General features: G+C 31.7%; 1 long non-coding RNA gene across 1 annotated transcript; it reads left to right on the top strand.

Annotated features, from left to right (window-relative positions):
* Positions 1–325: 325 nt before the first annotated feature.
* LOC137822525 (uncharacterized) lies at positions 326–1814 on the top strand. The gene is made up of 2 exons (XR_011082933.1): positions 326–1212; positions 1312–1814. It is a non-coding gene; the product is annotated as an uncharacterized lncRNA (long non-coding RNA).
* Positions 1815–11321: the final 9507 nt, after the last annotated feature.

Genomic DNA, 11321 nt, shown 5'->3' with positions numbered 1-11321 from the left:
AATACGAATCTTTTATACATGTATTTTTTTAACTTGGAATTAGTAATGAAATGCTACCTATTTTTGGCCATTCTACATATTTTTAAATTCTCCGTGTTAATCTCCTTCAAGACTTAACCTAGACTCTTTTCTAGTGAGTTGGCCTCACCTCTCACTCTCACAAATTCCTAACTCCATTTCAATCCATGGAAACTCCTCTTGCATTTCTTTAATGCTTCCGCTCCTCAAAACTCCTTCATCATCCATCAAAGAAGAAATTACAAAGATCACTATTAGAAGAAGAGTTTTTTTCCATCATTTGGTATTGAGAGCTATGGTTGTAAGATTTTCTTCTACTTTTTTTCATAATTTCGCGTTGTTTTCATATTTTGTTTTTCATGATTTTGTGTTTTTGTTCCGTTCAAATTAGTTGTTCTTACTTGAAACTTCATGTATATATTTTTAGGTGTTCTTGTGTTCATGTTCATGTGTGCTTTTGAACTTTTTGAGTTTTCTTCAAATTTGTTTGGTGAAATTTTCTTATATTTGAGTCATTTTGACATAAATGTTTTGTCCGGAGTCATGTTTAGTCCAAAAATTGTCACAAAATTCATTGGTTAAACTTTTTGATTTTTTTTCAAATTTCTTCATAGATTAGAGCTCTTGAGTGCTTTTGATTTTCGTTTTTGAGTTCATAAATTGCTACTAGATCATTAGCAATTTTCTTTGAGTTAGGGTTCCATTATCATTCTCTCAAAATTCATTTTCGAAAATTCTCTAAATTTTTTCCAAAAATTGTTCGTGGTTTAAAAAGAAATTTCAAGATGTGAAGAGTAATCTGGATCTGTTTGTGAGATCTCATTGGATCTGTGGTGCAAATAGCAGTTCTGATTCTGTTTCTATTGTCAAAATTTCACGAAAATTGTTGCTCGTTCACGTTCATATGCGTTTTCAATTTGTTCATCTTGTTCTTCATTCTTAATGTGATTTTGAAAACATGTGAGCTGAGTTTGGTGCGAAACTGAGAAACAAAATTTTGACGAAAAAATTGTTCGGTGTGAAATCTAATTGAAGCGGTGCGGTGTTAGAGGAATCTCGAACGGAGGTGTTTTGTAGTTTTTGGAGAACGAAATTGGTGTAAGGAGGTTTTGCGGCTTCCGGTGAACAGAATCAGTGGATGAAGGTTTTTACGTTTCCGGTAACCTAAATTGGTGAACAGAAGTGGCATTTCAGGTGAGTTTTCGATGCATTTATAATCTTATTATTCTTCATTCTCTGAATCGATTTTTAAATCCTGTGATCTGAGAACACTGAGTAGTGATTGCGAAACAGAGATGTTGTGGTTTCCAGCGGAAACATAAGTTTACATCCCCACTGGATCTAGAATCGCATTGGAAAAGTGCTAATCGGAACTGTTTCGTTGTTCTTCACTGAAGCAGCATAAATCCATTTAGTGGAATTGTTGGAAGCAGTGTTGTTCGTGACCTAAGATTTTTCCAAGCGAAGCAGCTACAAATTCAAGTTGGAACAAGTATTGTTTAGGGAGATTTTAGTGTTCGTGGTGGAAAGAATTGTTTGGTGCATTAATTTGATCTTATTTTGAACCAAAGCAGAGGCAACATTGGTGATTTAGAATTGGTGCAGATTTTTATTTTTAGTATACCATCTGTTTGATAATTTGACTCCAATTCTAGAATTGGTGCAGTTTGGCTGTTTCGGTGCGAATTTTGAAGTTGTTGATATTTTGCTGGTTGTTTCAGTGTTGTTTAATGAACTTTGGTGGAAAGTTTTACTGCAGATTTCATGGCTTTAATCACTTGAATTTGAATTTGTGATTCCTAGTGCAAAAGCTAAATTGGTGTTCTGATTGAGTGAAGATTTGGGTGCATAATTTTTTGGTTTAACAGTTTTAGACAGCTGCTAGAAAGTGTATGATAAATTGTTTTAGTGCAGTTTATTTGGAATCAAACTTTTTGTTTTCTGGTTTTTGCTGTTGTAGTTTCTAATTGAAACTGTGCCTCTGAATTTTCATTTGATCTTTGTTATTCTTGGTGGAAGGAACTGTTTGAAATGGCAGCATGAATTTGATGAGAATTTGGTGAGCACAAACATCAGCTGTGATTTAGTACAACTGGAATTGGGAACTTAGCTGGTGATTTCCGAAATTCGTGCGGGAAGAATTGGTGCATTTATATAAAGTGCAACAACAATGTTCACGTGAAAAAAAAATAGCTTCAGCTTTGTTTTGAATTCAAAAGGATGAAAAGTACATGCAACTAAAGGTGAATTTGAGCTAACATTTCAATTGGAATTTTCTGCACTTGAAAAAAAAATTGAAAGGAAAGAAACTTTAACAAGTTGAAGTAGGACCCACGCTCTTGAATTTTCTTTGTTTCAATTGGTAAGAATTGGCACAATGACATAACACTTGGAGTTGAATTGTTGGTGCTATAAATTGGTACGCGTTAGTGTATGTGGTGGGACCGTGACATTTGTTGACATTGCTTTGATTCATTTGTTGGGCTGCAAGAATTGTAATTGGTGTTTTCAATTTACACAAAGAAGTCAATTTGAGGTTGTGGCTGCACGTGAGTTGCAGTGTAAATTCTAAAATTAGCTGAATTGATTAATTAATTGTAGTGAAGTAATTGGACCAGCATATTCCACCGACAACATTTTGGATTTCATGCTCTATTAAGAAATTTGTTCATTCTTTGTTTTAATTTTGTAATCCATTTTAGAACCATTCTCTAGGAAATTCATTTGAGTGCCTACTTTCTTGAAAATATATAATTTCTTGCTTGTCTTGATTTTATGGATAATCTTTGTGTTTGTCATCTCTAATCTCCTTTGAGTTTCACTCTTCAATTTGAGCTTTTATTGCTTTTATTATTGACCTCTTGAAGTGGAATATACCTTGAATTTGTTCTTTGTGAGAATTGAGCTAACTTCTAGGTAGCATCCTAAGAAAAGGCAAAGAACTTTTGCAAGAGGTACTCAACTTTGGAGGACAAACAAGTAGAGGCTTGGAGAGAAACACTTCTGAGAGAATAGAAGAGAACTTTGAAGATTTTTTGTGTGATTTCAATTTTTGTAATTTGGCCATTATCTTTACTTTAGGTGTCTTGGAAGAGCCTTTGGTGTTCTTCCATCTCCTACAAGTTTTCTTTAATTTGCCTATTAGATGCACGCTTTATACGGTAAGTGTGTCTTGAAGGTTCACAAGTGCCAACAAGCCTCACCATTATGAGTCGTCTAGTTTAAATTTTTGCAATTTAAATTCTTAGTTTTTAAAAGTTTTTTTTAGTTTTCTTCTTTAGAAAACACTTTGTTTATGGTGAAAAAGTTTTCATTGGAAGGAGATTTGAGAAGTGCATTGGGATAAGTTCTGGCTAGGAAAGACTTGGTACTTAAAAGTGTCCATTGTGAGCCACCTCTCTTTCCTGGGAATTTACCTTGTGTGCTAAACTCATTTTCCTTTTTGTGAAAAATCTCTTAAATACAAAAGCTTAATGTCTATGTATACTTCTCATTATAGCAAAAGTGATTCAAGTTCTTCATCAAAGAATTTGAAAATTATTTCTCAAGAACTTAAGTCACTTCAACCGTGAAGGCAACAAGAGGTTATTCAAAAGTAAAAGATTGAAAGAGATACCCGTCTTGCCATTCTTGAGAAGGAACTTAGAATTTGAAGGCAAAAAGGAAATAGTCATAGAGATAAGGAGCATAGTTATAGAAGAAAGATTTATAACCCTTATTATAAAAAAAAAGGGATGTGTTTTGAGCCTAGAAGTTTATATTATTCTACCGAGTCTGAAGTATACATTCCTTAGTTTGATGGAAATAAAAATGTTGAAGCATATTTAGAATGGGAGAGAAAAGTTGATCAAATCTTTGAAAAACACCAATTGGATGAATTTAGCAGATTTTCATGGCTACCCTAAGTTTTCAAGAATATGATATGTCTTGGTGGACAAAAAGGGAAACTAATGTTAGAATTGGTAGAAAAGCAAAAGTACTTAATTGGGATGAATTGAAGATGTGCATGAGAAGAAAGTTTGTTCTGCCTTAATATGTGAGAAAGAAGAAGCTTAGAGAAGAAACGAAAGAGCTTGTAGAAAAAGGAAGAAACTTTATATACGAAGAAAAAGAATTTAAAGAAAAATTTCAAGCTCTTGTTAGAAAGAAAGAAGAGAATGAGAAAAGAGAAAGAGAGGAGAACGAAAGGAAACATAGAGAAGAAAAAGAAAAGAGAGAAAAAATTATGATAGAAAAGGAAAATACAAAAAACACTTTTTTATGTAGTTGAATCAGATATCGATAACAGTTTATCTTCTCTAGAAAACCCTTATGAGGATGTGCTTGCAGAAAAATCCAAGTTTGGAGCTGAACCAAATATAGATATAAATGTTTCCTCCATAGAAAATACTGAAGAATGTTTGATTGAAAAGGAAGAAGAGGAAACCAACAAAGAAAGAGTCTTTTATGACACCCCCTGAAAGCATAGCTAAGAAAGAATCCTTAAAGGGGGATTGCAATACTTTGAACACTTCTTTTCAATTATATAATGTTCATTCTTCTTTACAAAAATCTCAAAAACCAAACTTTGTGATGTTGTTGCCTAGCTTGGGCAATAAACAACACAAAGTGAACAAAAATATTTTTGAAAGGGGTCTTATATTTTTCTTTAAAAAGAATTTTAAAGATAAAGGACCTTATTTTTGTTTAGTTTTCTTTTGTTTTAATTTTCTTTTAAAAAAAGAAATTTGTCTCATGTTTGTTTGATGTTTACTGTAGATTGACATTTGATCCAGGAGGAAAACATCAAATAAATAGAGACTTCTGTCATTGAGCATAATTTAGATCTAAGAACAGATCCTTTTTAAGAGGGAGGGGATGATGTCAACCGTCCAGCCTCAAAATATTCGGCCAAGAAGATAGATGAAGATCAAACTTTAATGAAGAGTTTGTAGAGTCTTTTTCTTCTTCTTAGCCTTGTAAAAATTGTATAGAGTGGTTAGGAAGTTTTGGGCCTTGTATTTTGGGCCAAAGTAGGGAAATATGTAAATAGAAAATAAAGTAAAGTGTAAAATAGTAAAAGAGGGGTGCAAATAGAAATGTAGGCAAGGAAGGCATGAGGCTCCACATGTCTTCTCCTTAAAGGAGAGGATTTGCACCAGTAAGGTAGTGACACTTGTCACACTCTTATTTGAGAGTTTTTGACAGACTTTCTCCTATAAATAGGAGTCGTTTATACATGTATTTTTTTTAAACTTAGAATTAGTAATGAAATTCTGCCTATTTTTGGCCATTCTACTTCTTCTTAAGTTCTCCCTAGGTTAGTCTCCTTTAAGACTTAGCCTAGACTCTTTCCTAGTGAGTTGGCCTCACCTCTCACTCTCAGTAATTCCTAACTTCATTTCAATCCATGGAAACTCCTCTTGTGTTTCTTTAATGCTTTCGCTCCTCAAAACTCGTTCATCATCCATCCAAAGAAGAAATTATAAAGATCACTATTAGAAGAAGAGCGTTTTTCCATCACGTTTGCCTTTTCCAAACTGCAACCATCAATTCTTGTTTTTCTTGTTTTTCACTTAAAGCATTTCAAAATTAATTAATATTAATCTTATTTTAATATTTCATATTTTTTACATTTTTACATTTTAATATAGTAATATATATATATATATATAAGTATAAGTAAATATAATATATATATATATTAATATATTTTCAAATTAATATATTTTTAATATTTATAAAATAAAATAATATATAATATATTCATATATTGATTAGTATTAAATTATATATATATATAAAGATTTATATGTAGATAAACATTAAATAAATATTTATATATACATAAATATAAATATATAAAAAAAAACATATATATATATATATATTAACATTTCAATGAAAAATCAGGGTGAATTAATAATGGTTAAATGCATAATGTAATGAGTAAGTTATAAATTATGTAGCACGAACTATATAACTATTAAAATTACGTTGTGGAACTTCAAATGCATTAAATGCCACAATAAATGCTCTGTCTGACATTTGTTGTAAGCATGTATAAATGGGTTATGCCTAATAAACAATTTATTGCAACTCATGTATAATGATAATAATCAATTTAAATTCCACTAATAATCAAGCATTTGAGACTGTAACATACGTATGAAAGCATAACAGAGTAAAAACTAAAAATCAGAATTGATACGTGAAACATGTGTTGCTATAGTTGGCTTATTTTTATGTAACAATATTAAATTAAAATTGAACACATTTTAAATAAGCCAACTGTTACTACATTAGACATAAGAAAACTAAAAAACTAAAAAATGGACTGAGGTTAAGAAATTACCAAAACAATTGTTACCTTAACTTTATATTGTAAAGCATGTTACAGCCAACAATTATAATATAAAACGCTAATAACTTAGATTTAAGTAACTGTAACATTCTGAGTTGTGATCGACCAACATATTACCTAAAAAAAAAATCATTACATCATAAACATATTAAATAAAAACATAAACTATAACACAAATAAAATATATGATGGTACACAATCATGACATATACTGGTACACAATCACATTTTCTGTCATGGCAGTGATGTTTTTTATATGTAAGAAAATAAGACATTAGTTGTTCATACCTCATGTGTTATGTGACATCGTATTTTCAAGATTTTGAAACACTTCATTGTAAACAACATTAATTGTTGAAGTACATCGTTGTCCATCTTCATCCAAAATTAAGATTTTCAAACCTTTTTTGGATTTTACTCGAGAAACAACAACATATAAATACCCATGTGTAAATACAGGTCTTCGAAGATAAAACCCAACTTTGGAAAGTGTTTGACCTTGGCTTTTATTTATAGTCATTCTAGGAATCAAGTCCATTCTAGGAATGAGTATTTTATGCCCAATGTTTTTGCCGGTAATGATTGTAGCACCAATAACATTCTTTCCCAACTCATTAACTTGTAATTTGGTACCATTACATAATCCATTTGCTTGATCAATATTTCTTAAAAGCATTATTGGAACACTAGTTTTCAGTTTTAGGCAATGATTAGGAATTTCTGAGCATCTAACATCGTTTAAAAACTCTTATGCAAACCACTTGACTTGAATGTCTCCTTGTTCATCAAACGGGCAAGGTGTGTCTGAACTTAAGTAAGTAACTTCTTTTCCATTCATTAAACATAGGGTACATTCATTAACTTCATCTACACACTCAGTTGTTGGACAAAGTATTGCACCGTCATCAAAATAGTTAGCATTTCTCATATTATCCAAGAATTTAAGATACACAAATTCGACTAAGCTAAGTAGAGGTGACTCATTGTGTTCGATTAAGAGATGTGTATTTCAATTATGCCTTCCCCATTTTCATTTAACTTCATATTTCCATCACCAATCTTAGAATCCATTCAACAAATTCCTTTATCTCTGTAGCACTCTGAACTGATTCTTGATTTGCAATGTTTTCATAATTCAGAGTAGTTTACAATGTTGTATCTTGATCCCTTTTTGACAACAGGCGGAATTTGCCTAAAATCACCTTCTAGAACAACAACTTTGCCACCAAAAGGCTTCTTACTGTTCTCTTCATCTACAACCTTCATAATATCTCTTAATGTTCTTTCAAAAGCCTCAAAACATAACATGTTCATCATTGGAGCTTCATCCCATATAATCAACTTTGTCTCAATCAATAACTTAGAATGAAGAATTCCATGACTTATGTTACAGGTTGATTCCTCATTTATAAAGTGGAATACAAAAGGTAGAATGAGTTGTTTTTCCACTAGGAAGCAATAAAGAAGAAATCTCCCTTGAAGATACATTTAATACTATCATTCCTGTAGATCTAATTCCACTGGACCAATGTTTTCCACATAAATGTTTTGCCTGTTCCGCCATATCCATATAAGAAAAAAAACCTCCTACTTGATTATGTACAACTGTCATTGTATTTTCATATACATTCAGTTGTTCAATAGTAAGACATATATATATATATAATGATTCATGCATTTCAGACATGGTTGTTCTATCATAACTGAGTTCATCAATAAGAAATCTATTTTAAAAAATATATGAATTTGAACGAATAGGCTGGGGTAGACAACTGAAATCCTTTAAAGACAAATTTGTAAAAGACAAATATTTTGCAATTCAGAATCGTCAATATGAAGGCCTAGAAAAAAACAATTATATTAGACATTTGATTTAAGTCCATCAAATATAAGCATAAATTACATAACTTTGAATTATAATTTAACTTTGCAATAAGCAATTCGTTTATACTTGGTAAGTTTAACTCTCTCCTTTTTTTGTATAGAACATCATCACATAGTAACTCCCAAGTACATCTTTAGACTTCATCAGGCTTAGTCATTGTATTCATCATTAACAGTGTAACAAACAAAGTTCTCAGTTGTTGTGCAGAAGCAATGCAGTTAGATTCTTTAATTGCACCAATAAATTCTTTATTATCGGCTAATATGCCCATTGCAAAGCATGCTTCTTGATACGTCTTGTAAGTTACGGTATTAACAGTTTTTATGTTGTCATAGTCAGTACAACCTGTTTTATTTGTTAGCAATATCCTCAAATAATACAATTCGTTTGAGCCTAGAGGGACAAAGGTAAGTCTTCAAATGCTAAATCCGTTTTTTCTTGGTTTCCATTCTCTTTGTTGAGCCATCCAAACAAATTTGGTAGGGAAATCAACATACGTCAAAGTTCTCCCTTCAACATATTTCTTATTAGCCTCAAACCAAGCTAAGAACAAGGTATTCTTGTTTTCATTATTCTTCGAGACGTCATTAATTTCATCATTTTTAAACAACATTGATTGATCATGGAATAAATGGAATGTTAATCTTTGAATAGGAGGCCATCTATGATGAATATCAAACCCAAATATTTTCCAAGCTGCTTCGCATGGAGATATGTATCTACAATCATAGTATTGTTATATCTCATCTATAACTGAGTCTTCATCAAACTTTATTTAAGACTTGTCGTATTAGGACCTTTGTTGACGTATTTAAACAAATACTTGATTGAGTTGGATTTGTTGCAATATTCCGTATTAACATGGCCTTGATATCTCATGATAATAAATGGACTATATGGGACAACGTTTCTATTATCTAATTTAATCACATTCTTTTGTATGAATATGCCATTATCTTTACGTCTATAACATGAATATCCATCTTGATCAATAGTAGTGGACAATGTATATTTTTTGGGATAAAATTTAGAACATCTACCTCCTTTCATGCAAGGTGAGCTAAATCTAGCGGAGCGGGACCACATGGTCCATGTATCATGAATGTAGCAACTGTCTTTGCCAATTTAGGATACGATTCTGCATGAGGTAATTCTGCTGAAATTACTTTATCAATGTCCCTTAGATTTAACAACTTATTTGCACCGTCTAACCACAATAATATATGAGCATATGGTAATCCCCTTTTCTGAAATTCAATTGTGTACATGCCTACATTAGTAAAGGAATTGAATATTAGATTTCATAACTTATGAAATAATAGTAATATGTATGAGAAGCAAAAAAATTAAATTACCTTCATTTACTTTGCCAAAGAATTCATTTTTTTTAAATCAGTCATCATTTGATCCAACTTCATTCTAAATACTCTATACACAATGCGGGTCTATCAGATGCTGCACAACCTCTTGAGGAAACTAAATCACGTATTTCATGTCAGTTTATGTTGCACGTAATTATGATAAACAAATTTGGATATCCAAATTTCTTACATATGGCCATAGCATCTTGGCAGTTATTGAACATATACCTCATACCACATGTAAACGATGAGGGTAGAATTATACGCTTTCCTATGATAGAAGAATTTGTCTCTCCTTGGTGTACTGCTTCTTGTACACCATGAAGAGTATCACAACGAATAAGTTTCTGGTTAGCTCTAATGAATGACAACCTTTGTGCCTCAATCATCGTGTATGAATCAACCAAAAATTGTTGAAACAGGCGACGTGAGATTACTATATTGCCAAACTCAATTTGTCTGTCTTGAATTCTAAAAGCAATAAATTCCCTAAAGGAAATACAAATCTTTTTCCTTATGTGACTGGTTGTGATAGCTTCACGGATTGGAATATGTTCTTGATAACCATCTTCTCAATATGGAAACAATAAGGGATATTGCAATGGAATGAAAGTTGTATGGGTTTCATGGAGTTTTGTCAATTCTCCACAACTTTTTTTGACAATGATATTTCTTCCTACATGCATGGTACTAAGGTAACCCATTACTAATGATGATATCTCATCAGATGTAGAAGTATTGTAAATTCTAGGATCCTTGAATCGATTTCTATATAATCTCAATCCAAAGTCAGAATGTTCATCAGTCTGTAAGACATCTCTAACTCTTCTAAAGGATTATGCAAGAACATTGTGGTTTATGAGCATATATTTATTCACACTTAATAGCTTTAATCATAGATTATTGGACTATAATAATAAATAAATCTGTTGTTTTAATTAATATTCATATAATTGGGTTTATTTGGGCATTAACTATTATTTTTTGTAATTTTGTGTTATTGGGGTAAATGATCTGAAGTAGTCTACCTTTGTGAATGGGCCAAATATGCAAAAGTCCAAGTTACTTCTTTGAATCTAAACAGAAAACAAATTATGAGGAGAAGAAAGAGAAAATAAAAGCTTCAAGATCCCAGAAACAGAATTGGAAGCAAATCTTCTGCAAAATAAAAAGAATTATGGAAAGTTGAAAACTGTTTACAAAATCTAAACTGCAATATTTTCCCAAGATCCTTGGAGCAGAAAAGCCTATAAAAGGACACAAGCATCAAGTAGAAAAGGGAGAGAATTTCATAGGGTTTTCTTAGTTTCTTTTCTTCTTTGTAATTCTTTTGCCTCCACATGGAAAGCTAAACCTTTTGGTTGATTCCTTTGATCAATAAAAGTTTCTATTTTTAATTCTCTATAACAGTTGTTTTTATTGTCTAATCTCCAGGAAAACTAGTTTTTGTGAGAGGTTGTACTTGAACGCATAATTGAGAGTCATCCTTATCTTAAACTTTGGTTTCTTAGTTAGTTCGTATTGTTCTAATTAATTTCTTAGGCGCATGATTCAAGAGAGAGGAGATAAGCATTCCCATGGAGTATACACATGGAACAGAGTGGGTATTGATTAAACCGATAGACGTATGCTTTATCGGTGAGCTTCAGTTGAATTAGGTTTGGCGCATGTTCAATCTAGTTTAGCTCTGTTGAGGATTGAGAAAGGAATAATC

This window comes from Phaseolus vulgaris, chromosome 9 (genome assembly GCF_000499845.2).
Source record: "Phaseolus vulgaris cultivar G19833 chromosome 9, P. vulgaris v2.0, whole genome shotgun sequence".
NCBI lineage: Eukaryota > Viridiplantae > Streptophyta > Magnoliopsida > Fabales > Fabaceae > Phaseolus > Phaseolus vulgaris.
This window is presented reverse-complemented; position numbering and strand designations above follow the sequence as displayed.